The sequence below is a fragment of the Triturus cristatus genome, chromosome 6, assembly GCF_964204655.1.
Source record: "Triturus cristatus chromosome 6, aTriCri1.1, whole genome shotgun sequence".
Taxonomy (NCBI): Eukaryota; Metazoa; Chordata; class Amphibia; order Caudata; family Salamandridae; genus Triturus; species Triturus cristatus.
Genome location: NC_140589.1, coordinates 894,256,033 through 894,281,431, shown reverse-complemented (window position 1 = coordinate 894,281,431; position 25,399 = coordinate 894,256,033). Strand labels below are relative to the sequence as shown.

General features: G+C 45.8%; 1 protein-coding gene across 1 annotated transcript in view; it reads left to right on the top strand.

The window, feature by feature from the left end:
• Positions 1-25,399, top strand: part of SCAF8 (SR-related CTD associated factor 8) — a 1,763,249-nt gene that overhangs the window by 1,502,080 nt on the left and 235,770 nt on the right. Inside the window, exon 22 of the transcript XR_014963046.1 lies at positions 20,162-20,232. The gene's annotated coding sequence lies outside the window, so the exon portion shown is untranslated. The remainder of the gene's footprint in view (positions 1-20,161; positions 20,233-25,399) is intronic.

Genomic DNA, 25,399 nt, shown 5'->3' with positions numbered 1-25,399 from the left:
AACCCGAGGAATCAAGGGTATGGGAGGAAACGCGTAAAGGAGTCGTGAGCTCCAACTCAACTGAAACGCGTCCCCCAACGCCCCCTGCATCGGATACTGGGGACTGCAGAATGACGGGCAGTGCGCGTTCTCTCGGGTGGCAAACAGGTCCACCCAAGGAGTCCCCCACGTCCGAAAGACGTGACGAACCACCTCCGGATGGAGCCTCCACTCGTGGTCGGCGGAGAACTGCCGACTGAGACTGTCCGCACGCACGTTCAGCACCCCAGCCAGATGATTTGCCATCAGACAAATCTGATGGTCCTGAGCCCAGGACCACAGCCGCAGGGCCTCTCTGCAGAGACAAAGAGACCCTACCCCTCCCTGTTTGTTTATATACCACATCGCGGTCGTGTTGTCCGTCAGGACTTGAACTGACTGACCGCGAAGGGAAGGGAGAAAGGCCTTGAGTGCCAAACGAATCGCCCGCAACTCCAGAAGGTTGATATGAAACAACCTCTCCTCTGGAGACCAAAGACCCTTGATCTCCAGATCCCCCAGATGAGCCCCCCACCCTAGGGTGGAGGCATCCGTTATCACTGTGGCCACCGATGGAGGTAGATGGAAAGGCTTCCCTTGGGACAGATTGCCCTCCACGCTCCACCAAGACAGATCCGCTGCAGCCTCTCCGGAGATCTTGATCGACTCCCCGAGATCCCCGTTGTGCTGATACCACTGCTTGCGGAGGCACCACTGGAGCGCCCTCATGTGCCAGCGTGCATGGTTGACCAACAGAATGCAGGAAGCGAACAGACCGAGCAGGCGAAGGACCTTCAGAACTGGAACAACCGCTCCACTGTGGAATAAAGGGACCATCTCCTGAATGTCGAGAATCCTTTGAGGAGGAGGGAATGCTCGACACACAGTAGTGTCCAGTACTGCCCCTATAAACAGGTTGCGTTGAGAGGGCACCAGGTGAGACTTGGGCACATTGATCGAAAAACCCAAGTCGAATAACAACTGAGTTGTCACCTGCAGATGACGCTGCACCATCTCTGGGGACTCTGCCTTCAGAAGCCAGTCGTCCAGGTAGGGGAAAACTGGAATCCCCGACCTCCTGAGATGAGCAGCCACCACTGCCATCACCTTTGTGAAGACTCGAGGTGCAGTAGTAAGACCAAACGGGAGGACCGCAAACTGATAATGTTGCGACCCAACCGTAAAACGGAGATACTTCCTGTGCGACTTCAGGATTGGGACATGGAAGTACGCGTCCTGCAAGTCGAGCGACACCATCCAGTCTCCTTGCTGCAACGCTTGAAGAACCTGCGCAAGGGTCAGCATCTTGAACTTCTCCTGTTTCAGGTAAAAATTCAAGATTCTGAGGTCCAGAATCGGACGCAATCTGCCGTCCTTCTTGGGGATCAGGAAATACCGGGAGTAGCATCCCTGACCCCTTTCCTGCTCCGGAACCACCTCTATTGCGCCCTTCTGAAACAAAGCTTGAACTTCTTTCTGCAGGAGAAGCAGGTGGTCCTCCGAGCAATAACCTTGGCAAGGAGGGTAAGGGGGAGGAAACTCCCGAAAGGGAAGGGCGTACCCAGTCTCTACGAGGTTCAAAACCCAAAGGTCGGTTGTAACAGATTTCCAACCCCGTAGAAAGTAGGACACCCGACCCCCCACAGGTCTTACATGATCCGGGATGGGGGATCTAGGGCTGCTTCCCTGAAGCCTCATTTGGAGCAGAGGAGGAGGAGGAAGAAGAGGGGTTGCGACCAGAACCTCTCCGACCCCTTTGCTTCCCTCTATAGGAGCGATAGAGAGGATTCTGCTGCTGTTGTTGCTGCTGTTGTTGTGGCTGTTGGAAGGAGCGAAAGGATGACCTTCCGAATCCCCTGGCCTTACGGAAAGTTGAACCTCTCACAGGAACCTGCAGACCCAAGGACTTCGCCGTTAATCTACTGTCCTTAAAACGTTGAAGAGCAGAATCTGCCTTCTCCCCAAACAACTTTTGTCCATCAAAGGGCAGAACCACCAGCGTGGCCTGGACATCTGCAGAAAACCCTGAGGAACGGAGCCAAGCTTGTCTCCTTGCGGCAATGGACGACCCCATAATTCTCGCCACAGAGTCCGCCGTATCCAGTCCAGACTGGATCACCTGCCTGGCAGCTGCCTGAGTGTCCGCCACAACCTCCATGAAGGACGACTTATCCCCCTCAGGTAACTTAGGGGCCAGAGTTTTTATAGAGTCCATCAGGGCATGAACATAACGCCCCAGCAAGCACGTAGCATTTGATGACTTCAACGCCATACTTCCTGAGGAGAAAGACTTTTTGGCCGCCTGATCAACTTTCTTTGACTCCCTATCAGCAGGAGATTGGGGGAAAGCACCCGAAGCATGTTTAGAACATGAAGCCTGCACCACTAGGCTATCCGGAGAAGGATGCGTGGATAAAAAATCCGGGTCTCCTGGCGCAACCCTGTATCTCCTTGCCACCTGCCTGCAAACTGCTGGAGCTGACAGAGGCTTCTTCCACACCTCCAACACTGGTTCCAAGAGAGCCTCATTGAAAGGTAGCAAAGGCTCCGAAGCCGACGTCGGGGAGTGCAACACCTCTGTGAGCAGATTGGACTTGTACTCCACAGAGGGCAGCTGCAGATCTAACAACTCCGCGGCCTTCTTGATCACAACATGATAGGGCGCCAATTCCTGTGGTGGAGAAGATCTTGTAGAAGCATGCTCCCACTCCGGGGTGGTATCCAAACCACTTGCTACCTCTATACCTCCAAACTCATCCGAAGAAGAGTCGACTTCACCTTCTTCCACCTCAGCACGAAATCTTTCCTCCTCCAAAACCCTTTGGGCCTCCCGCCTCGATCGATTCCGGGGAGCCGGCGTCGTCGACGTCGTACGCGGCGTCGGTGGAGCCAAAGGCATCGGCGTCGGAGGCGCTACAGGTGGAGTCGGCGGCGGCGGATGCGGCGTCGATGGAGTCGGCCTCGGCGTCAAAGAAGGCTCCGAAGATTGACCATCCATCCGAGGTCGAGCCGGATTCCCAACCGGCGCCGGAAACTGCCAAGAAGGCGCCATCGGCATAAAAGGCAGAAAAGGAGCCTGAGCGTATTGCTGCGGCACTCCCAGAGAAAACGCCATCGGACCCACGGGACCTGCTGGTGCTCCGGATGGGAAGGATGCTCTCTGAAAAATGCCATACATGGCATTCAGAAATCCCGAAGGATCCGTACCTGGAGCCGGGAATTGGGGATAAGGAACTGCCCCTGTATCCTCCTGTGGAGCCACCGGCGTCGGCTCCTCCGAATCCTCCACCGGAACCGCGGAGTCATCAGGCACCGGGACAGACTCTTCCTGCTCCTGCTCCACATCAGATTCCACCCGACCCGGAGTCGAAGCCTTGGACGGCGCCGGCGACGGCGTCGGGGAACGAGCCAGAGTCCGCTTCGGAGAGGGAGACTTCGAAGACTTATCCGGAGAAGGCGAAGGAGACAAGACCTTGCTCTGACGTCGACGAGGCGAAGCAGACCTCGACCTCTTAGACTTCGAGGACCGACGCCGAGAAGAATGCTTCCTCTTCTTATGGTGCTTCTTCGACTTCGACGACCTCGAAGTTGAAGACTCCCGCCTGGACTTCTCCTTTTTCCTCCCTCTCTTCTCCTCACCGATCTTCTTCATGAAGAGTTTGGTCTTTCTCTCCTTCAGTGCTTTAGGATTCATGCTCCTACAGCACCCGCACTCATCCACATCATGATCAGAGGAGAGACACCATAAACAATTCTGATGCGGATCCGTCATGGACATCAGGCCTCCGCACTCCCTACAGGGCTTAAAGCCCGACTTCCTCGTCGAAGACATACCGATTTTAACAAGAATACACCACTAGATTACAAAGTATCTAGAGAGCACTGGGAAAAAACCGTTGCGCGTCGACGGCGCGGAAAAAAGGGAACTGACGTCATCACGCCGACGTGGGCTTCTTATGGCTCCGATGACGTCGTACGGAGTCGCGTGCGGAGCCGATGTATTGTGACGTCGCCCACGTCGACGTGGAATGCTGGGGAAGAAAAGTTCCGTGGAATGCTGGCGCAGGGGATATTCACAAGGTGAGGAATCCACTGGCAGATGTATCCATCAGAAATACATATATATATATATATATATATATATATATATATATATATATATATATATATATATATATATATATATATATTCAGCTAAGCAGATAAAGTTACAAGGAGGAAAGACTCCACCAAAAGCTGTATATTCTCAAGAGAAGAGATTGAACATAAAGAAGAGAAATAGTTGCAAAGTAAATGAAAAAAGATAAAAGAAAGGGAGAATTATTTTGCAAACAAAAACTTCGATATGAAGAAATTTCAAGAGAAGGTATCCCTAGCGTATTGTGACAAGAAATCCCAACTGAGTGGGACAAATGTATTTGGGATCCCAAAAAAGAAAATACGTAGCATCAATAAGAATGCAAAGAGAAAGGGAACACAGTGAGTAGACACAAAATCTCTGTGGTAAAATGTAAACGTAATGTGGGAAAATTGTAAGAAGATTCAGACAAAGGACCCAAATATGGTAGCAAATGTAACAAAACGCACCAAGACTGAATTCAAAGGGTGTAAATCAAGATGAAGTTGTATGGAAACAAATGAATGGAGTTAGGAGAAAGATAAAATGATTAACTTAATGTAGATATTAGCAGAGTGGGAGGAAAAGGGAATAAGATAAAACCCCTAAATAAAGGAAGACTTATGCATGTCTTTGAAACTTGTTTAATCCTTAATTTGATCACATCAAAGGATTTGAAACACGTAGGGTTTGTAAATGATTGGCATGGGAAGGAGGTGACAAAGATCAGTTTTTCTCCCTTTTGGTGAAAGGTCTAGTGCTCCAAGCAAAGCAGGAATAGAATAAAAATGGCCTAAGGATAGTTGGGAATGAGGAGATAGAAAAGTCTGGAAAGAGTGATTTTTTTAAAAGAATCGTGCAACCTTAATAACAAAACAATTTTTTTTTAATCCTGGGATGAAGGGCTTGAACGATCAAATAAAAGACAAGTGGAAAGGGGGGTCTCACAGTTACAGTTCATACGTTACAATATCCGGGCATTAAGACAGCTAATCACTTTAGGACCCTGAGCACTGAAGCTGATAACTACAACTACGCTAAGTGATATTGACTAGGATGATGATACCTGGCATTTCTTAAGGGTTTTATGGTGGAATGTTCATGGTCCTAAGAGGTCCATAAAATTGGGGAACATGGGCAAACTAACACAAGGATACAACGTGATATATTTTCAAGAAATGTGGGTGTTCGGGGTACCAGCAAAATCACCAAAATTCCAAGTGTTCATTCATGTATATATATATATTGCATCCTCCCTGAATGAGTTTTTAAGCAAGTGTTAGGGGGTTTAGTGAGTTTGGCTTCAATATTATTTGCAAAAGATGTTACTATGCAAGAAGCCAAATGTGATTGGATTCAAATTTGTGAGATGAAAATGGTTCCCAACTCAGCGCAGATGGAGTCCATTGTGCTGGTGAATGTGTATATGTCTTTGGGTAATACGATGTACAGTGATACCCAACTGCTTAGACTAGAGGAGGAGAGTGTTTTTTATTAACACAAGCTTTGCAAAGTTTGGTTATACTGATGGGTGATTTCAATGCTAACTAGTACTCTAAAAAGGAAGAAGGAAGGGGAGTATGGTGCTCGATTCTGGTATTCTCCAAGCAATTTTTCATCATCAGATAATGACAAACTTTGACAACATTTTGTGAAAGTATTAGATAACTTGGGATTGATATTACAGAATGGGCCAGAAGAAAAAGTGATCGCTAACCCCCCCCCTTACCGAATCCATAGTTGATAAGGATGGTCAGAATTTAGTTAATGAAGTTCCACCACCAAGACATGCTATTCCGTTCCAAGAGAGAGACACATTTCAATGTATCACCGAGGCTTCCCCACTTGTATTAGTTTTAGCTAATGTACCTACCTTGTTGCCTGGCAATGTGGAATCTACTTCTTCCTTGATTAATAAATCGTTGCATTGGTTGTCAAAAAATATGAAGATGTCTCCCTGGGGTGAACAACAACTAGCGGGGGAAATTATTATGGCAAGAAGAGTAACATGGTTAGGGGATAAACCCCCAAAAATTGTGGGCGACTGTATAGTTCTTAACTTCTCAAATGCAGGTGTACTCCCCAACGTCTTGGCCAATATATTTCCCCCACAACATAGGTATACTGCTATAATTCCACTAACTCTGGAATATTTCTATTGTAAGGGAGGCTGTGTAAAGAAACCGATGAGATTAAGATCTAAGTGGTATCCCACCTCTAACAGGGGTAGGAGCGATCCAAACAGCAATTGGGGTATCAGCCTGGAAAATAGGTTTGGGGCCTTGTCTGACCTAAATGAATGCAACTGACTTGAGAGGGGTGATAGATTGGAGAAAAAGATCCAAGCTAAACCTGATAGATTGTGTGCCCCTCTAGCGCAGAGATTAACACTATCGAATGTGGCTCTTATCCCCCAACCTGAAACGAGGGGAGCATCTAATCACCCAGAGAGTCAGTCTGAGAATATCGATTTAGTCCAATTGATATGCTCCAGCCCTTTTGATAAATGTGCCAGTTTAGTATCCAAAGCACTAATAATAGAGCCACTAGGTAGCTCATGTACCAATATTGAGCATATGATTGAGATGGAGGGTGACACCCAAAGTTCTTTAACAATTCAAAACCCTCCTTGCTTTTCAACAGCTGAGGCAGGGTTGACTTTTCCTTCTTGGAACCTTGCTGGAATTAGTAATAAGTTAACATCTCCTGAATGGTGTAGCTTCGTTGACCAGTTTGATATCATCCTCTTTCAGGAATCCTGGTCATTGGTTCCAGTACATCGTTTGGGGTTCCTTAACTTTCAATCACCTGCTATTAAAAAAGCTAAAGGACGACCATCAGGGGGTTTGATAATCTGGATCCGCCAATCACTATGTTGCAAAATTAAGCAACAGAGCTCCCTATCAAATGACATCTTATCTGTGAACATCACATGGGCACCTGGTCATGGAGTAGCAATTTTTAACATTTATGCTAGAGGGATGGCCGGGGGACATATATCTGATGTAATTACTGCTCTCGACCTCCAGCTTATAGCACTCCCAACCCAGCTCTCCATCATTGTGGGAGGTGATGTCAATACTACTTTTGAGCCACTTGGACCTGAGGATCAGTTTCTTGCTGCTGAGGAGGATAGTAAATGGGGCGTCCCTCAGTTGGAACTTCCCGTAGTTAAAAGATGGTCAGCAGTAGCCATCCAACTCAATGCTTTATGCCTAGAGAGAGGGCTCAGAGCTGTTAATGGGTGTACCCCGTCAGATCGCCAGGATGTAAAAACATTTGACAATGGTAGGTTTTCCAGTCGAATAGATTACATCCTGGTGGATATTAGAGAATGGCACAGGCTGATTGATATGTCCATAATATCCAGGGTGGAAAGCGATCACAACCCACTCTGCATGGAATTCAAAGCATTTAATGGGTCTAAAGAACTTAACCCAGGAGGGGGGATAACCACCTTGGATATTGTAGCATCGAATAACATGCGCCATGTTAAATGGGGTAGATTTATTGAGAACCTGGAGAAGTTGGAGGACCTTAAAACAGCGGTGATAGACGAAGTGGCCAATCTAAATGTTCAATCTGCCAATCAAAACTTTCCCCAAATTATGCTTGAGGCTCACACCCACTTCTTTAATAAACTCCAAGGGTTCTTTATGAAATCCATAAAAACAGACAAGATTAAGAAAATAAAAACACCTGAGGCAGGATGGTACAACAAAGCTTGTAAAGCAGCCCACCAGAACCTCAGTGCCAAACTTAGATCTAGAAATATTCTAGGTGTAAGAAAGGCCAGAGAGACATATAGGCACACACAGAAAGTGGCCAAGAAACAGTGGGACGAGGAACAGTGGCGTGATCTGAAACATGCCTGTGTAGCTAAAGATCAGAAACAATTTTGGGCCATGGTTAAATGGGATAGAGGAGGGATCGCCCAACCGCCACAAAACAACGTTGCCAAACACCAATGGGTAGATTTTTTTAGACCACAATACGCCTGTAGTCCATCGGAAGGAGAGTACACACTTCCCCCCACCATCTTTTACCAAAAGCAGCTATTTACAATTAAAGATGTCAACTTGGCACTAGACTCCGTGATTGGGGGGAGAGCCCCAGGTATGGATGGCATACCAGCTGACGTGTTTTTAAGTGACAGACTATCTTGGTGTCAGTATTTTCAATGGTTGGCTAATTCTGTGGCTATGGGTGCGCCCATTCCCACCTCATGGAAAGGTGCGGAAATAATTCTGGTTTTTAAAAAAGGTGACAAATCACTACCTAGCAACTATAGACCTATCAGTCTAATAGACTCAGCCCAAAAACTCATAGGTCGCTTAGTGCAAAACAAACTGCAATCTTGGGTAGAAGAAAATGACATCTTGTCCCCGTACCAAGCTGGTTTTCGACCCTGCACTAGCTCAGTTGACCAGGTTTTTTATTTTCTTGTGCTTTACTGGAGGAACGTGACTTTGACTAATGGGACTCTTTATGCGGTCTTTATAGACCTGAAATCAGCCTTTGACCTAGTCCCTCGTTCCAAACTTTGGAGGGTTCTTGCTGAAGCAGGGATGGTGCCGGAACTGTTAACGTTTCTCGTCCGCCTGCACGAGAACAACTACGCAAGAATTAGGTGGGGGGCCCAGGGTGAGGTGACCGACTCATTTCCTGTCGAGCGTGGTGTCCGACAGGGGTGCGTTTTGGCACCCACGCTGTTTTCAATATTCATCAACGGCATAGTAGACCATCTTAGTAGTTCCCCCACGGACGCTCCGGTGTTAGCAGGGGCACGGGTGCCAGTCCTCATGTTTGCAGACGACACGCTGATAGTTTCCAGGACGCCGAGTGGGCTGCAGAAGGCAATAAACGCGTTTGGAGATTTCTGCGAAGCACGTGGACTTGAGATAAATACCTCCAAAACGAAATTTATGTCCCTGAACTCACGGAAAACTTTCAGAGGTGCAATTAATTTTAACGGTATCCCACTAGAACAGGTTGAGGCATTTATGTACCTAGGAATATCTCTCCAGAGCAATATGAGCTGGAAAAGTCATATTGATATGACTGCTTTAAAATTCCATCAGTTGGCGGGTGCAATTGTTTCTAAGCATAAACTTTCCTTAAACAAGCCTATTACTCCTGCCTTAGAAATCTACAACATAAAAGTCATAAGTGCCTCTTTGTATGGCTCGGAATTGTGGGGTTTCTCTAACCTGCAACAATTAAGATTGGCAGAGAACAAGTTCTTACGCTGTTTAGCAGGGGTTCCCCAAAGTACACCAACTGTCCCGCTTGCATATGACTTGGGCAGGAAAAAAATAGAGGACATAGCACGGCTACGCCCTCTACTTTATTGGAGACGGATTATGTCAACCCCCGAATTAGCCCATTATGCTACCGCCCTAAAGGACATCATCAGGGTAGATCGTTTCCATTCCATCCTATGGCTCAAGGAAATCAGGAGCCTGTTAACAAAGCTGGAACTAGACTACCTTTGGGATGTCCCAAATGGCTCAAGCTTCCCACCAAAGTTAACTATTAAAAAAATGTACTGGGATATGATTTCATTGTCTGCCAACAGTTCTGGTCCAAATGCTAAGTTAACTGATCGCTTTCTTGATATTAAACCTATACCATTTTGTGAAGCTTACTGGGATATTATAGAAAAGGTCTCCGATAGAAAATTGTATTTTCAGTTTAGAATTGGGACTCTCCCTGTAAAAGCTTTCACCTATAAATGGTCACCTACCCAGGACAATAAGTGTCACTGCTGTAAAGATCTGATTGAGGATATTTGTCATCTGCTGTTCGTATGTCCTCTGTACACCAGCCCCCGTCGCAAGTGGTTAAAACCAGTGTGCATAAATTTGGGGACACGTAGTTGCAAAGAGGCCTTAAGAATACTTGAATCAGACTGTACAACCTGTATGGCAGTTGCTGTCGCAAACTTTTTAGGGTGGGCTTGGATTATACGCCTTCGCACTTTAAAGCCTTCAGAAACTATCAATGAACCTCTGACACCGATTAATGAATAATGGAAAATTTTAAGAATCATGTTTGTATCTGAAATGTTTTAATTTATCGTTGTTGATATTTTTTAACCTTGTAATCGACAGCATCATGGTTTAATGAGTTTTTAATAATAATGATTTTTAGTTAGTAGTATTTATAGTATGCGTTAGGATGTTTACATGCTTTTATGACTTGCTGTCGAATAAAGCTTTGAAATTTGATTGCATTTCAATATGGATACTCGTAGGAAAAGAACTTTTACATTCGGAGAAAAAGAATTTCTCCTTGGTTATGTGTATATTATTATATGGGTCTTTGATTTAGTTTCAGGATTTAGCATATTGCAAAAGAGTGGTACTGATCACTTCCCTTTAATTGTAGATCTCCAGTTAGAAATAACCAAGGGTACAAGATCTTCATTTTCACTTCGGGTTCAATGCTCCAGAAGAGGAACAGTCCACCTTGGAGAAGTAAATTGACCTTGCACATTTACAAATACCGATAGATTTTGGGAGACAAGGGGCAGCTCTTCAAATATATTAAATTGGTATGAAAAACTTCTGTCAAGCATGGTATCATGCTTGAAGGTAGACTATAAGATGTAAAAGGTATGCACATACTAAAATCAAACCAGAAAAAGAAAGAACTAAGATGGTTCGACACTCAGTGTAAGAAATTAAAGGGCAAACAGAGAAGAATAAGACCTGGAAGGAATAAGCCTGTAAAGGGAACTCACAAGGAAAAGTTTACCAGAGTTGAACAGGAATATAGATCATTAATAAACAAAAAAATTAAGGAATTTTATAAGGAAAAATGGGAAATTATGGTAACAGTGATTCGATCTAAAGGTGCCAGGAATTTTTGGAAACTAGTACAAGATTGCACAGGAGTTGAACAGAAAAGTGTAAATTGCATGGTACCAGAAGATCAGCGGATAGAGTTTCTTGAACAGAGATACAGTAAGGGATATAGAGACCAACCCATAGTAGAGTATAAATATGACGAGGGCCTTTTGAAGAATATCTCCATCAGGAAGTTTAGGTAATCATGGCATTAAGTCTCACTAGAGCAGCAGGTCCGCATAATTTCCTTTAGTGATTATTAAGGTAAATAGTGACTGGTGAGCATCACTTTTTTGTGAAGTATACAAAGCTGTGGTGTCATGTCCGAAAGTTGGAAAGGTACAGTAATAAAACCCATATTTAAGAAGGGCATTTCAAATGAATCTAAGAGCTATAGACTCATTAGCCTCACAGATGTGGGTTTAGGTTTAAATCTTTTTATTTGCAATTCGTTAACAAAGGTCAACAGCGCGATACAGGCGTGTTCTCCAACGCAAATCTGACATGCCATCAATGGGATGCGCATTATAGAGAGAATCTGTATTGATATAAAGTCAAATGACCAAAAAATAAAACGTATTCTACCCTCCCACGCCACCCCCCACCCCGACCCCGTCCACCAACTAAAAGGCTAATGCAAAACAGGTCTACCCCTCCTTTGCCTATGAGGCGTCCTGGGACACTCCCCTGGGGGGCTGAAAGGCGCAACTAGCGAAGGTATCTTGGGCAGGTGAGCTCCCTAAACTCAGAGCCCAGCAGAGTGAGGAACGGCTGCCAGAGGTCTATAAAAGTGGAACCCTTCACATGCCACAGACTCTGCAGCCAACCAGAGAATGTAGGGGTGCGAGTGGTCCGCCAGTGGAGCAGGATGTTTTGCCTAGCTGAACCTAGAGCATTTGCCATCTGGCGACCCCTTCGTGATCGGAGCGAATATGTGAGGGGGTTCGGGAGGTCCAAGAGGACGTAGCTTGGGAAGCGTGGAAGCTGAGTGTCGAAGTGTTTGTCTATTTCATCATGTACCTGCGTCCAATATGTATGGAGCTGTTCGCAGTCCCATAAAAGGTGTACCAGCATGCCTCGTTACCCACAACCCCGCCAGCAGTCTGCACTTTGTCGAGGGTCTATTGTGTGAAGGCGGTCGGGCGTGCAATACAATATGTGGTCAACTTAGTCAAAGTCTCAGTCAATCCCATGTTGAGCGTTGAGTGACGGGCTCTGTAATATATCCCTTCCCATTCTTTGTGACTGAGGGCCCGACCTAGGTCCTGTTCTCGACGCGAGCGCCCCACGATATATGTATGTGCATGGGGGTGCTAGCAACATTTTGTATAAATCTGAAATCAGCTTTTTGTCGGAGGTGCATGTAAGTAGCCATTTTTCGTATGGTGTGAGAAAACGCTGTGCTTGCGGCTGTATTAGTGGGTGGAGGGTCCAGTGCCGAATCTGAAGGTAGTGGAACCGTTCTGATTCCAGAATCCCATATATGGAACGAACCTGAGGGAAGGTAAGAATCCCGTCTAGGTCGAATAAGCGTCCCAGGGATTGACAATCCGTGGCATGCCAGCTCATGAAGGCAGTCTCACTCATCCCCGGTTGAAAGACATCAGGGTTGTCGAAGAGCGGTGTGAGGGGAGATGGGAAGGTAGTAAAATTGCACTTCAGACTAGTCTGGTCCCAGGCCTCAAGGATCGTTCTGGTAACATGAGAGGCGTAAAGATTAGTCGGCCTGTGAGCTTTACGTAGGAAGGGAAACAGATGTGGGTTTAAAAGTGTTCTCTAAACTCCGACTTAGCCATCTTAAGCAGTGGATAGGAATAAATGATTTAATACTGGTGGAGAGGGCGGTTTTAAGTAAGATCATTAGACTACAGACCATTTGTTTAGTCGATGGTCGACAGCTAAGAAATCGATAGAAACTGTGGGTAAATTATTCTGTTGTTTTGATAAGTTTAAGGCAGCTTTTGATTTGGTATGTCAGGAAATACTGAGGGAGCAGCTACAGAACTTAAAGTTCCAGAAGGGATAATAAATATCCTGAAGGAATTCCATAGGCAAAATTGGTAAAGAGTTGAATTCAATCAAGGAGCACTGTTGTCCAAACAAATATCTATTAAGAATGGGCTTGGAAAAGGCTGTATTGGCCCCTCCCCATTTGCTTTTTGCTTAATAGAGTTACCTCTTATTTTGTCGAGTGTCCTGGTGTTCTCTCCAAAAATAGGAAGACAAGATATACCTTATCAGCTATATGTAGATGATCTGGTAATTATAGATAAAACTAAGCCTGGGCAGAGTTCCGCAAAAAACTCTGCTGCGCTATGTGGAGCTCCGCGAGCAGCGGAGTGCGTTAGATAAATGCAGATGGCAGTGATTTTCAGTGCCAGGTGCTCTTCCGCACTGTGCAATCATCGCGAACGGCACCATGCACAGCGCAAGTGGGCGCTGCTTCCTTTCTGCCGCTCGAGTAGATTTTCACTCGAGCGGCAGCTTTCTCAACACGAAGAGGCGGTTTCTCAATGCGAGCGGGCGCAAGCCTACAAGACTGAGAATTCTGACCACCCGCATTGAAAATTCTCACCGGGAACTTGATGTTGACGATCGCGAATGAGGAAAAATCTCGCTCGGAGGTAGATTTTCCTCGCTCACCAGCACTGCGATGACGAACGCGAGCGAGGAAAAAAACTCCGCTCCGCAACGCAAAGCGGAATTTTTCAGAACTCCGCAAGTGCCGCGTAACACGGAGTGCGGAAAACTCCGAAAACTCTGCGAGCGGAGCGGAGTTCACTGCCCAGACTTAGATATAACACAAATATGATTGCAAAGGAAATAGGATGCTTTCACTAAATATTGAAAAAGGAACTAACTAATGATAAATATGAAAAAAAAAAAGAAATCGTGGTTTTTAGACGAAAAAAGGAAAAGTATCAATGGTTTGTTAATAAAATAAGGGTGGAAGAAGTTACATCCTGCAGGTACAGTAGAATGACCTTTGGGCCAAAATGGAAATTGTTCTGAATTTTGTTAAATCACGGGCACTCCAAAGTTTTATAGGGATTATGGAGGACTCAATATGCTCTCTGTTTCACAAGCTTTTACGGCCATGGTGCAAACAAAATATCTTTATGGAACAGATTTTTTTTAATATGCATGGATATCAAGACAGGAATATGGTGGAAGTCTGGTGCTCGAAAAGACTTCCAAGCCTTCCTTAATAATTCATGGTGCAAGCAAGAACAACATAATTAAAACTGGTCTCCTGGCACTTCACCTCAGTAAAGCTGTTGATAAGATTTTGAAATTGGTTTTTGCTGGATGGATAGGATACAAGTGACTATTTTTGTAAGAATTTGCTTTTAAATTGTGAATTGCAGTGGGCTGCTAGTGTAAAAGAGGATGAAAGGAAAACCCTTGATCTGCTCTTTATATTCTCCCTTTATAGAATTACCCTTCAAAATCTCTTGAATTGATTTGAGGATTTTCCCACCTGTATAAAACAGGTTCTATATTTTAAAATATCTTATGGAATAATTATCAGAAAATAATACCAGGATGTACCAAAATAATATGTGTATGTAATTGTGATAAAGGGGGATATTTTAGGTTTAAATCTTTTTTAATTGAAAGAACATCTACAATGGCATCAGCACTTAGCGCCTACAACCCAGCGGGCCGGCTGATTACTGCACAGGGATATCAGCATGGCAACGCACCGTCGAAGTCAAAGCAGACAGTTCATACTTTAACACAGCATGCCGCCTACAACCCATCCGTGCCGGCCGCGTCTCAAACGGGGGGGAATGGGAAAACCTATCCATTTGCTGCTGATGCTAAAAGACTACCCCTGAGGTGCGAAACATTGTAGGAAGAAAGGTGTCAGACCCCGGTAACCAAGGCCCCGTACTGGTTAGGAAGCTCGTCAAAGCACCATTCCATGAAGACAGCAGCCCGCTATTACACTCAGATATAAAAGCCAAAGACCCCCCCCAGAATCACCCCTCCGAAAAGGGGGATATTTTAAAAAGTTGATTATTATTTTACTGTAATAATCAGCTGTATTTTAAACACAACTATAACTATTATATATTGGGCCATTTATTTATTTATTTATATATGTGTGTATAGGGCTCATTGCCTCCCTGAATTGCTTCTAGGCACAAGCAGAAAAGCAAGCAGTGAATCAGACTATAGGGGGATATAAATTAGGATAGAACGGTTTACAGTTGTCTGATTTCCTGGAGGTTTTTAGCATTACCTAAGTGTTGAGGCAGGTTGTTCTATTGGTTCTATTGGTGAGAACCAGTCACTGAGAAGCGCTGGTTTCCTTGAGACTTATCATTCGTTTTAGGGACCTCTGGGAGGTTGAGGTTGTTGTGGCCTGGACTGGATGTTTTTCTTTAGTTTCTTCTGGAGGATTTTGGTGCTAGGCCATCAAGCATTTGAATGTGAGGCCAGTAATTTTCAAGGCGATCTTGTCCTATGCCGCTAGCCAGTGGAGGTTTCTGCAGTGCTGGGTGATATTTTGGGTTTTGCTGTCTGTTAATTTGGGTGGCAGGCAGATCAATGAATAGGGAATTGCAGTAATCTAACTAGGCTTCGTCTAAAGCTCCAACTACAGAGAAGTTGTGTTAGTTGGAAATAACGGTTTTTTTCCCCACAATTTCAATTGGATTAACGAGTATTTGATCATGGCACCGCTTTGTAAATTGAGTTTTAGCTCAGCATTCTAGTGGTGCCTATGTTTCTAGCTTTAGGTTATGAAGTCATGACTACTTTGAAGACTTGAAAGGGGCCTATGGTGTCAATTCTCTTTCCGGAGGTAGAAAGCACCTAGTTCAAGAATTTCCGTCGTCGTAACACCATTGAGGTTTAGGCTGTTTTGACTCATCAATATTATATTTAAAATGTTGTCTAAATATTTACATTGCAAAATATATCTTCTATACAAACCTTTAATAAACTTTCTACCATTTGAACCCTAATGCTGGGACCCTTTTGAATGCCTTTCATAACTGAAGCGTCTGCTGTTGCCTCATTCGTTTTTGATGCAGAGGCTCTGACATAAGTGTACATGGGACTTTTCAGCACAGATATTTCTACTCTCCGACTTTTGTTATTTTATTTCCTACCAGTCGTCACAATATTTCATCCTCTGAAGCTTCAGATTAACGTTTGGTCATAGACGAAGTTGAAGGGGACTCTCTATAGAGCACCTTCTTGTACTAATACTCTATAAAAGAGGATTACAGTAACTCTCCACAAATTATAACCTAGTTTTTTTTTGTAGGCGACAGTCTGGACACTTTGTGTCCAGACTGTCGCCTACAAAAATTACTTAAATGTAGTCTGCTGCATCAGCCTTGATAATTAACTTACTTAATAACAATTTCATACAGAGGAGAAGACAAAATGAACAGTTTTCTACAAGAAGTATACATGATAACAAAATAATATCTAGTATTATTATATAATAAGATAAACTGCTAAGGTGAAAAGATTATGCATTTTGAACAGCATATAGTAATTTCTAACATTGTCAAATAGAGTACCCGTTCCAATCACTACAAGGAAGAAAGACAGGCTTTTAAAATTTCGAAGGGATGCTAAAATAGCAGGCTTATCAGTTCTTTAAGAGTTTTACGATAGAACTGTCCTTATGTCCAATGGTAGGAAATTCCACACTTTAGTGCTCTTTCTGAGGATTTCTTTTTTAGTATTTTCTCTGTCTTAGATCTAGTTTTCCCGAGGAGGCTTTGTTCGCCAGAGATGGTCAGTTACTGGTCCAAGTAGTTAGGGGTTTCCATGTAAATGTTCTTCCAGTGTTTGTGTGTAACTATTTAGCGCACTTAACCTGAGATGACGAACTTTGTGTTCAACATCAATTCAGGCACAAAAAGATTCTATTTTGGGAGTTCAACACAAACACACATGTGCATTGTTGCATCTTGAAATAGCATTAGCAAAGCCAATACTTTTGGCTTTGGAAAGCCTACAATGCTTTTTTAAATTTATTTTGCCCAAACATAAACAATTTGCATTCAAACTGTAAAACTATGACCGTGGGCAAAAATACATAACAAAAAAATACGACATGAAAGAAGCGATTGGCCTTCCAGCCTGTAGACTGAAGTGGACTACCTTCTACCCGTATGTGCACGTGTGCAAGAACAAAATGGTGTCACTCACCGCGAATAGAGCCAATGGTTCAAGAAAGCTGACGCAGCCCCATGCAAAATGTGAATGACACTTGAACACAGGTATGAAGAGGATTTACTGAAAAAGAGAGAGAGAAAAGGATGTTATTATGATTACTTTCGGAAAACATGTGACTGACATGATAGCTAAGACTGCCTCGTGGCCAGGCCTAGAAAGGCTTGACATGCTGCAAAAAGGAATAATTAAGGCAAAGTTTCCTCTGCTGCACAGGTGTGCATAGAAGACATCTTGATCTACCAGTGCCAATGTGGAATCATAACATAGCATCACACGCTCCTACAGACTTCCACTGTAAAATAGGTACGCCACACAAATTTCTTACTGCTGTAACTGGTTACATCATGATACCCATGCAAAATCTAAGCAAACATTCCTCACACATTGCATCCACTAACTTTGGCTTAGTCTTTTGAGAGATTTGCCATGCCACTTTCCTTTTAGGACATCTTGGGAAATGATAAATGTCTCTTTATTTTCAAATCTGCCAACTACAGCAGGCAGCCGCAACCCGCTCTGGCTCTCTCAGAGTGACCTCTCATGGTACTTTTACCACCAGCTGGTTCATCATAACCGGGCGCCACTCGAGCAGTACCTGCCAATTTGTTTTTAACCCACACAGTCTTCACAGTGTGTGCCTAGATCTCCAGTATCGTAGGAGGTTTATGATCCATATGCAATTTCCAATCAGCTCATGATCCAAATGCAATCTTCAATCAGGCCCCTGATGGTTTCCTTTCTTGGGCATTCCCATCTAACAATGAATCGTCCCATGGGGCTAACAAAATAGTGGGAAAAGGAAAGAGCAGCCTTTCAGGCCCACAACGTTGCATTCTTCTTGCATTTTATAACTAGCAGTTATTATAAAGGTTGACTGAGACCATTACAAAATCATCTGCTCCACCTTAAAATGTTATTAGATACTTTCTTTATAGAATCTAAATATTCCAGAGTTAACTCATATTTAGGTCTTACCCCGACAACACATGTGCTGTCTCTTCAGAACCTTTTGTTTTATATAATTCGGCTTAAAGCACAAGAATTGCTTACTAATGATTGACTTCATTGTTACTTTCATTTGCTTTCTTTCTATTGGTCAGCTGCAGTAGGCTTCCTTCCTTCCTCTCAGTCTGTTTGTTCAGCAGGCAAGAGCAAGGATGCATTACTTGCCCTTGCCCACCCACCATAGCAAAAAAATAAAAGCACTACAACGCGGACACCACTGGCCGCGTCATAAGGCTATTGTTTTCCTCACACTCTCTGTGTTGTATGCCCTTGTCCCTCCGAGATGCCTTCCGCAAGTGCTGGCCACGTGATATAATGTTTTTTTTTACTTCCAGCCATGCGGCACAGTGGCCACTTGCTGTACAACATGGCTAAAACAATGACCAAGCCAAAACTTGCATAGGATCCACACATTACAACAGAACACGTCTATTAACCAGTCAAAGTCCATTACAAAAGAGGTTTAAAGTGTCACTCGGTGTAAACTGTGACATTCCAACAAGTAACAGTTTCTTTTAAATTGCCAGTACCCCAATAAGTAAACTATTCGAACAGGACATAGCGATCCAGGTGGCCCAAATAGGAAGGAAGGTGAGTCAGGAACGTCAATATAACTTAAAGAAAATGCAGCGACCACACCTACCTAGGGGGCATTCTGTTTCTTTGGGTGGAAGACATGCTTGTGCTGACAGACCCATCAGGACCCTAACAAGCCAATACATCAGCGACATTAAAGAGGTTTAAAATGGAAAACTGTTTGTAACCCTTCTGGCAGTAATATATGCAGAATGCAATATTTTTTTTAACGTTGATGGCTAACTTGGGACCAAATGGGCTTCATGTTTAAAGTGAAGGGACATTAATTAATGTGGAGAGCTGTACATATGTTTGCACTTAGGGCCTAATTATGACTTTGGCAGTCTTAGAGTGGGGCTACCACGCTGCAGCCCGGCTCCAAGACCACCTAATACTTACAGACACTGTCCACTAGATTACGACTTTTTTAGTCTCTGGCAGGCGGTTCTTTGGCAGGGCCTATGAAAAAGGCACTGCAATGAGTGCGTCAAAGGAAGGTCCTGCACGGCATGGACTGGTGCAGTCCATGCCGTGCAGGAACTGGGCTGCATGCAACCAGGGGGGCACAAAATGTGCCCCCCTGCACGCACCCCATGGCCCTGAAACAACAGGGGGCCCTGTAGGGCCCCCTTTGTTTCCTCTCCATCACAGCTTTCATGGCAGGTTCACCGCCATGAAAACCGTGGCGGAGAGGAAACTGGTAATATGCTTGGTGGTGCTGCTGCAGCACCACCAAGCATATTGCGGGTGTAAGACCGCCACAACACCGCCAGGAATCTCTAAACCCTGGCAGTTGCGGCAGTCCCATGGCGGTCCGACCGCCCAACTAGTAATCGGGCAGTCGGACTGCTGGTGCCCACACAGCCACGATGGCTACGGGTGGTCCATCGGTCTGCAGTAGTCATAATTAGGCTCTACAAATTTTGGAACACTAGGAGACATTGTTTTCACTTCCAGAGACTTTTCAAATCGGCCTTTCAGAGAGCAGTAAGCGCATAATGGTGTAATCAGAGAGTTAGTTCCTGAATCCATTTTTCAAACATATAGTAATCAGAATTTTCAGTGAAGCAGGTTGACTGATGTGTTGCCTGTGTGTTTGGCTTGACAGTCAGATGAGAAACAAATTAACAGAGAATTATACTGCCTTCTACTATCTGTGTATTAAAAATACAGTTATAAAGAAATGATACATAACAAATCTGCAAAGCATTACATGTGTGTCAAGGCGGGGAAATGTGGGAGTGACTTTTAGGCAACTAGCTGGGTGGTGCAGGAAGAAGAAAGTAGGCTACTTGTGCTAGTGGGTTACATATTTGTGCGCATCAACATGTCAAAAGTCTGTTGTTTACAACTCTTAACTGATATGATTTTTTTTATCTTTGTGTAGGAGTGGACTCCGAGCTCACGTTTGGCATTCACAGCAGGAAATTAAACCGAACAATAGCTGGAGCCTTCAAGGTCAGTGGTTTGATCAACTACTTGCATTTTACTACCAAGTCTTAATTGCAATGGCATATCATGCAGCAATAGTTCTATATTTTGGAGTAATCTGCATGAAAAGCAAGATAAATATTTATTTAAAAATTCGGGTAATATTAATATACACATTTAGTTAGGATATCAAAGTTACCTAGTATTGTACCAACCGCCCTCTGGTCATGCATGTGCTTTAATTGATCACTTCTAAAAAGATGTTTTGCATTGCTTGATGGTTGTTGCAATGTGAATGTCATGTGCATGTTATGGGACATCTACCCCTGCTGTGAGTGCACGGTTGCATGAGAAGCTCGTATCATTATTTTTATTTTGGCCAGTTAGCACACTAAGCTGGCAATTTGTTCTGTGCTGTGACCTAGGGGCTCACCAAGTATACCCATTGTAGCAATATGGAACTTCTGTCCATGTCTTGGGTTGTTGATGTTCAGCGGTAGTGAGGAAAACAAAAAGCGATGGATGGATTACTTGAATTAATCTCAACTACCGGTAATTTCTCTGGGCTGTAATCCAGTATATCTTCCTTTGCCTACCTTGTCAGTCACCTTCCACAGGAAACAGCCATATGCAAATTAGACTTGGTCTTGCTCCAATAGGAGCAGTCCAATTCGGAACTACAAGGCCAGTTCTCTTCTGAATGGGAACAAGAGCACCCCTAATCCGGTTAAAGCCTCTTTAGAAGGGGGCAGCTTGAGTCCTATGACACAGTGAATACGCGCCCCACTTCTGTGCATACCCGTCACATTTAGGGCATTGCACCAAGGAACACAAAAGTGATGGGCGGATTGCACAATTCAGTCACTGATAATTCCTCTGGGTTCTAATCCAGTCAATCTGTTTTTTACCAACCACGCCACATGAGACAGCTGTGGTGGCAGCATGACAATTTTTGAGGATTATTAGACCTGGGCAGAGCTTTCGTCTCACTCACAATAGTGCCGTTTACCAGCTTGCTCATGAAAAGGTCAGCTGGGATGCGGCAACCCGACCCTTAAACTGACGTGTGTGTTGAGTGAGTGTACATAGTGGATGTATGGTACATGTGTTTTAGCACAGCTCCGTATGTAGTGTAGTTATGGTTGCTGTGACCAGTGGGATCCAATTTAGATGGCCCCTTGTTAAACATGACACAAGATGGTGAATGGATGCAACTTTCACAGACAGTGGAAGTTGTTTTGCCTGCATTGCTGTGACTGGAGAGTAGAGACTCAGGTACCAACGTTCGGAAGGATGGAGCCAGGACTAGCTTTAGAAATTCTATTAGGACCTTTTAGCAATAGTTGCTAATTAGATTTCCTTAGCACTGCCGTTTGGTGGATGGTAGGGGAGTTAGCAGATTCTGGGTCAAAAGTGAGGAAGTAACAAGGCAGGGTCTGCTCTTCTGTCTGTCCCAGCTTACGACTTTTTTATTATTATTGCTTTATTAAGCACATCATCACGGGATACGTCAATATTACTATCATTATGTTTAGCCCCATGACAAGTATTAACATACCAGTACATTAATTTACGTATCATACCCCATCAGGAAGTATCAGTCACTGTATCATTTAAACAAACCAGAGTCACCAAAATCCAATCTCCCTATTACAAGAGTCAATTATCCATCATAATATTATTATACAACTAGCAAGTCAGTTAAACCTCCCAAATCAGCTCAAGCTAATAAACGTTTATTGAACGTGAATGCATTATTGCGCTAAATGTGGCCAGCAATGTAACTACTGACTTTGAGTCAGGGACGACAGGTTTGATTGAGTCATGGCTAAATAAAATCGTAAAGGTTCTCAGATGAACTTAGGCCCTTTAGTTATAGATGGCATGTCCCTTACACTTGTACCATACCATAGCCACGCTCTGTGTGGCTGGTAGTAATGTCAGTACTGTGAATCATCAAATCAGTTTCAATTCTGTTGCACAATGCCAAGCAGGGCTCTCCCTGGCTGTTTGTCCCGTCTTAGATCTGTCACTGTTTTTAGTTTATCAAAAGCCTACTCCCAGAGCATGGTCACCGGGGTAGCAGCTATATCCAGGTGTACAAATGAATCATGCAGGCTGTTACAGCCAAATCAGCATCCCATACCCTCCTCTATTCGCAATGTAACCTCACCCCTGGCCTCGCCTATTATTGGATACAGTCTAGAAACCCAGTGCGATTGTCACTCGATAGGATAATCTGTGTTAATAGAACGAGTTCTGTGGGAACCACTACAAACCCCACTAGCCTGGAGCGATCAGTATGTTTCAACCTAAAATATGCGAAGTCTCCAATGCTGAGACTTGCCTTCCTTATTTTAAATGCCGCAGGGTTGGAAATGTATCATGTCTATATAGGGCTATATAGGTGGCTTAACTGATACATTCTAGCTCTTTTCAAAGATTCAGTGACTACTTTATTGGAATTCGGAGCAATATTATTGTGTAGAAGGGCAATTGTTGTGAATCAATCATTTCAAAGTTATGACCTATTCTCTGCCACTAATCAAAACCAATAAAGGCTTGGCACAAAGAGGATTCACACTTTTACTTAGGACCTACACCTCTAGTGGGAATACCAATCTCCCCCCAATCTCTGGCATCATGTCCAATGTAATGTAGTCCTAGACCTCTTGGATTTAAGAAAAAAATGGAAATAAAACTGCAAAACAGCACTCCGCTACCTGACAGTAACTCCCCCACAGTAGGTGAGTAAAGAAATCTCAACAAAATAAATGTGAAAGTTAGAAGGCACCTCAAGTACGCAACACCAGGGAGGCTACCAGCCGGTTCTCGCCAGTATGCCCACGTTTTATCATCATTGGTTGCCCACTCACAGGAGTCAAGAAAATAGTGTCCAATGAAGAGAAAGGAAACAGATAGGAAAAAGAAAGTTTCACTGTCCCCATGAAAAGAAAGAAACCAGTGTATTGCAAAGAAACAGGTGTTCCAAGCAATATTGTAAAATTGAGTTAAAACTCACTTCGGGTCGCCCTCTTTATTCGAACTTGTGAGTTTACTCAAATTAAAAGCACTGTATATTGCTAACCTTTACAAGGAATGCCAACATGTTTCATTTACCATTGTTGTGGCAATTCATTCATCGGGGCATAGGGTTTCAATCACTCGCCTCACTGGACAAATACTTTTATGTTGCGGAAGGGCTGTTAAAAACAGGAAAGAAAAGAATAGCAGTTTTCTATTCTCTTGTCAATAAAAACGGACCAACCACTTGTATTCATTGTCAAGTCTATTACATAACAATGGGGGGCGTGGCCAAACGGGCAACATGGCGGACGCGAGCTATTGAGGCTCCAACCGTTACCTCCTGACAATCCTGGCGATGATCCTGTGAGGGGACAGAACGTGGCGGCAGGGCACGGGCCCGGAGAGAGGAGGCTGTGAGGAGTCCGCGCCGCCCAGCGGGCGGCGATTACACGGCGCCGGGACCCGGCGCGGCTCGGGAGACGAGGACGTGCGCGGCGGCCTGTGAGGAGGGGCCGGCCGCTGGAGCCCGCGCTGGCACTAGACGGAGGCTCTGAGACGGCGCTTCCGAGCGGAGAGACCTGCAAGCTACGAGCCGACGGCGCCTGGGGGCGCAACCCAGCGGGATCCCTGCCGAGCGCTGGGGCGTTGAGAGGGGCCCAGAAGCGGTGGCGCAAGGCGGAGTGCGGTGACCGGGACTGACCGCTGGAGACCTGCTGCACCCTGTGGGGCGATTGGAGAAGGTGCATCGTGGGGCTGTGGCCCAAGTGGATGAAGAGATCCGGACTGCGAGAGGAAGCCTGAGGCCACGAGCCGTCGCCGAGACTTGGACAGTGCGGTGAGCTGGGGTCGGGGGCCTGTGTCGGTCCCCCTGATGAACGTGAGCCCGCCATGACTGGGTGAGAGATGTGCGGTGCGGAAGGCCCTGACATCGGGAGGCACAGGAGCCTGGACTGGGGTGGCCTGGAGCCGGTGCACGCTGAGGGACGTAAGGCGGCGAGAGGTACAGAAGTGCGCCTGGAGAGCCCGGAGGACCCGGAGGCCGCGACGCGGGCGGCTGCTGCTGAACCTGAGGCCTGGCATAGGCAGGGGCGGACGCCACTCAGTGGGAGGCGCCATTTTGGGTGCGGCTGCAGAAGCACCTGGGTTGCCGGACGCTGCAGGGATCGCCGACCGGCACACGGCGGAGCAGTCTGGGGCCCCCCCATGAGACGGTGAGCTGGGGAGCGGTGAGCGGAGACTGAGGGAGTGGGGCCCCCCACCCATGAGGCCGGCTGACGGGGCTGGTACGCTTGGACCGATTAAACACCCCAGTGGGCGCGAAGTCAAGGCGGCGCAGATAGAGTGCAGCGGTCCGCTAGCGGGCACCGGTCGGGTAGGTGTTCTCGGTCCTCTTCTGGTTGTTTGCGGCCCAGCGACTGAGCCCCGGGGGCCGAGGAGGGCCCCGGTGGCCACACAGGACGGAGTGTCGGCGGGACCGGAGAGCCCATGCCTGGTTGTGACTACGACGCCTGGGACGACTTGTGAATGCCGACCGCCCAGCAGTACGTGATGGGCCGGCTTCGAGACAAATCACAACAGGGACAGCTGCGCGCCGGGAGCCTGGACCCCCCGCAGGGGCGCTCGGAGGGAGGTGCGGAGCCGCAAGCGGCGGCCCTCTCCGCTAAAATGGGCACCATGCTCGAGGCGGTGGAGAGACTTAGCGCCACCCTGGACCAAACACGGGAGTCCCTTGAAACAATGATTGACAAGGTCGCATCGGACTTCACCCTCCTTCATGCTGACCATCGCAAACTAGCTGAGAGGGTAGCGACACACGACCAGACGCTCCAGGAGCTCCCACCTGTTGTCCAGAGTCACAGCGCAGCATTGCAGGATGTGCTAGACCGGGTCCATGCGCTTGAAGATCGGGTGGATGATGCGAGGGGCGCTCCCGGCGCAACAACATCCGCGCAGTGGGCCTTCCGGAAGGAGTGGAGGGTAGGCACCCGGAGCGCTATGTGGAGACCTGGCTGCGTGATCTCCTGCCTCAAGGGGTGCTGTCCCAGCACTTCGTGGTGGAACGGGCACACCGGGTGCCAGCACAGAAGCCCAAGCCGGGGGCCCGGCCCCGGCCGTTTCTCTTCAGGCTTCTCAACTACCGGGACCGGGATGCAGTCCTGAGTGAAAC